Source organism: Olea europaea, unplaced genomic scaffold (genome assembly GCF_002742605.1).
Source record: "Olea europaea var. sylvestris unplaced genomic scaffold, O_europaea_v1 scaffold2657, whole genome shotgun sequence".
Lineage (NCBI taxonomy): Eukaryota > Viridiplantae > Streptophyta > Magnoliopsida > Lamiales > Oleaceae > Olea > Olea europaea.
The window spans coordinates 78727-82737 of record NW_019244933.1 but is presented as its reverse complement, the minus strand read 5'-3'; the positions used below and the strand labels follow the sequence as shown (position 1 = coordinate 82737).

General features: G+C 33.9%; 2 long non-coding RNA genes across 2 annotated transcripts; one reads left to right on the top strand and one right to left on the bottom strand.

The window, feature by feature from the left end:
- Positions 1-341: 341 nt before the first annotated feature.
- LOC111383310 lies at positions 342-3888 on the top strand. The gene is made up of 3 exons (XR_002700730.1): positions 342-618; positions 2932-3001; positions 3792-3888. It is a non-coding gene; the product is annotated as an uncharacterized LOC111383310 (long non-coding RNA).
- LOC111383309 lies at positions 3110-3986 on the bottom strand. The gene is made up of 2 exons (XR_002700729.1): positions 3888-3986; positions 3110-3510 (listed from the first exon to the last, which is right to left on the bottom strand). It is a non-coding gene; the product is annotated as an uncharacterized LOC111383309 (long non-coding RNA).
- Between the last annotated feature and the right edge of the window lie 25 nt (positions 3987-4011).

Below are 4011 nucleotides of genomic sequence, written 5' to 3'. Positions count from 1 at the left end.
TATTATTTTTATTTTTTTTGAGAAAAAGCAAAATGAAGAATCAAAATAGGTATCATTATTAGAGCGTATAGAAAATTTGACTATCGAAATTTAAAAGAGCTGTATAATAAAGAGTCAAGATGCTCTTAGGTAATCATTATTTTAAAGCTCCTTTTTCTTTATTTTTGTCCATATTCATTTTCAATCATTTATTCTCAAAATAAAACATAAACCAAATTTTTTTTCATACTGTTTAACCAATCACACATTCTCCAAAAAATTATTTTTCAAAAACTCATTCTTAACCCACCAAAAAAAAAAATAAAAAATAAAAAATAAAAAATAAAAATCGATTTCCATCTGACTGGGCTTAATATTAATTACTGGATTGAAGAGCCCTAACGACCTGGGCTCCAGTGAAATCAAATCTAAACCTAACTACCTTCTTCTCCTCAAATGTTTACGTGAAATCACCGAATTCTTCTGCCACCGTTTTAAGTATTCTGCTTCATCTCAAAAGCAGAAGAGGGGAGGAGATAAAGTTTGTACGGAAGCAGATATCGCATTTAGTCTTCCCCCAATCTTTTCATTTGTCTCACTATCCCTGTGATCATCCTGCTCAGTTTTGCAACGGTACAGGTACGGCATCCGACACTCCAGCAAAATTATGGTTGATATTTCTTGCTAAAATTAATTGCTTTCTGAAAACTACCATTCTCCGATTTAGTTGACAGTAGTCAGTACTATAACCCCTGCGAATTTTTCCCGTGACAATTTAATTTGATTTTGGAAAATAAACCTAACAGGATATGATGAAATTAATTCATCAAGGCCTTTTTTTAATTGATTGATAATATATGGGTTTACATATCAAATGTTGGGCTTATATAATTGATTCGAAATATGGAATTTGGAACCTAACGTCTGGGAATCAAACAATCCAGTTGTCAAAAAAAAAAAAAAAAAAAAAAAAAAAAAAAAAAAAAAAACAAACTTTTAAAAGAGAGAATCCAATCCTTTATCATGCATCTCCAAGACAGTACTCCCAATGGAGATATTGGGTTTGGATAAAATGCAAACGAGCGGTGTGCTAGACACTTGTTAGGTAAGAGTGTGCCTTCAGACATAATGCAAGACATATACGCCATAGCTGACATATGGAATGTGATCATTACAAAGTAATAGTCCATTGAGATGTGATTCATTCGGGAGAAAAAAGCACATAGTCATGCCACAATGTTGTTATTGGTAGGCTTGAGCCGTAAAATTTGATTTGCGTTTTAGTATTGCATTGCTAATTAGCATATGCCCACTTTATAGGAACCATGTAACTTATGTAAGTGATATTATATGTAACAGACTTCATAAATTTTGTAAGGCTTTATGTGCAACAAAACTTGAACAATATCAATTCTCAGTCCAACGAAAATTGTGACTGAAATTTTGAGTACAATTTTGTTGACGCAATTGGAATGCTGCGAAGTCAAAGATATAAGGATTTATTAGAACCTTTTTCTCTTGTAGGTGAAGACAATTCATTACTGGTTGTTTAAGAGTTGGATATGAAATGAAGTTTTGTGGTTTCATAATTGAACCTGGAAGTATAATAAATCGAGGCATATTTAGCTATGAGAAAACAGTTCTTAAAGTAAAACGGAGGGAAAAAAGGAAAATAGAGGAGCAATGAAATTTTAACTCGCCATAATTTGGGATGAGTATAGAGGAAAGGAATGAAAGGTGCGAATCTGTCGAATAAGTTTATATATTTTTTTTCTACTTTGTTATGTCCTATTAAATATGAAATTGTACCATCCTCCTCATTTGATATGTATCCATTTCATAATTCCAACACGACTCCTATTTGTAGAGAGAGCTCCCAGAGTGATTTATTGTCTTCAATTGGCCTCATTAATCTCAGAACTCATGAATTGCTATATGTCTTTACGTACATCGGGAGACCTCTCCTTGGGATGCTATATATCACATACTATATATCCGTTCCAAATTACTTTAGTGGAACCAAAATATGACACGATAATGACCTATGCTACAGAGTTAGATGCCGACAATGAGGATTCCAATTTGATATTATTTTACATGCCTAACATTCAACCCTGATGGTTTTGATATCTAGCTACCAACATTCATCATATCATGTTTGTGTCCACCAGGGGTAATTTGGAATTGGTCGTATCATACTGGTCTCTTAAGGTGATTGAGAAGGTTGTGTTAACGAATCTCTATTGCTTTATCATGTAGTAGAACAAATCTTTAGGACAAACATAACATGTAACATATCAATAACAAGACAACTAGTTTCATTTAGTAGAATTTGCATGAGATATCGGCTCAAATCATGCTCCATGAGTACTTTTTGTATGGTAAAAATATTTGTAAGCTGATTACACATTTAACTCAAATGATTTTAAGCTAAATTGCTGTAGTTGCTTTATGTTTAAGCAACTTTGAATAATGTTATTCATAGTTACTTACTATGAGAGTCGCTTTCTGTCATACACATGGTAGGTGGTCATTTGAAGCACGTACCTGCCATGTATATGCACAGCAACTTTTATGTTTCATATAGTCATATCTTTGAGGTTACCATTTAAAATAAATTTTTTAGGGAAAACGAAAAATTTCCAATTATATTACTAGGCATCAATGGCAACTGCCATTTTTTGGCAGGCAATTTATTGTTCCAACAACTCAATTTTTTGATTGCATTAAGTCTTGGTTGGCAGCGTGGCCTCAAAAAATTTAAGAAAATATATTCTACATAGTACAAGTTGCTGTATCCCGAAATCCTTGTGATTTATCAATACGGTTTGGTTTAGGTCAGCCAATTTGAGCCAGATTAACTCAATAAAGATGTATGATATTGGAATAGAATAAATTTAAAGAAATTGAAGTTTAATGTAAGGCATTGACACCATTTTTTCTGCTTCTCAGTAGCCTAACAACATGAACTGCTTTGTATTTCATGGCGAACCTGCAGTGTAAGTACAACCTTCCCCAGAAGGTAATTCTATTTTTGCTGACTTCCTCTTTTTCTGCATTCGGTTTCGCTTCAGCCTTCCACAATAAAAACAATATGTGCACTGGTTTAAAATGTCAAGACAGTTAAGACTCGGAAGGAAATTTTTTTAGTCCAATAAATATCACATGAAGAAAATGAGCAAAATATTACTGGAAAAATATTACACTTCTAAAGGAAACGACTGGATAGAGACAAATAGAGGTTCCACAGTCTGCTAACTAATCCTCTTCCAAAAGACACAATAACTACTAAAAGAAAGAAACCCTAAACTTGATGCAAAACTAAGGTCTTTGTTTACTTGATCATTGTTGGACAAAGTCAATACCCGAACCTATATTAACCTTGCTGAGTGGTGAAACTCAAGATCCTTCATCCAAGAACAATAAACGGCAAGGATTAATTAAGGTGCGTTCTTGACTTCTTTCCTTTTCTCTCACATCCTACAGTAAACAAGGCCTCCTTGCCAATTCGTTCTTCATTTCAAGTCTAAACTGCAACACAAGACACACTAAAGATGTCAGAATATAGAAACTGTTCCCAGTTACATTAAATGACAGTGTCTATATAGGTAAACAAATGTCAAGGCAATTCGTTTGTGGTTTGATCAGATACTTACCAGCAGGTTGTAACACTAATCAGAAGTAGATTTTTACAATGTAAAATTTCTGTCTGTCTACTTTTTTTGATATCAAAAGTCGGTATATAGAGGAGTGCAGCATAGACTTCTAAAATTTACCACACTGTTTCCTAAATACAAATTTTCTACTTTCAGGAAAGGAAAACCCTAATGGGAGAGCTTTTAGAACAGGGTATAAGGGAGAATACATTAGTTGTCTAGGCGGACAATCAGTTCAAAAGAAAAACTCACCGGGAAGCAGACCTTTAGGTCAAGGACCTTCGCACAGCACAGCACCCTTTATCCTTTCGACAGTGCACTTGATAAGGCTATTAACAGTAGCCACTGAACCCAGTGAAAGTTTTGCTGTTGGAAC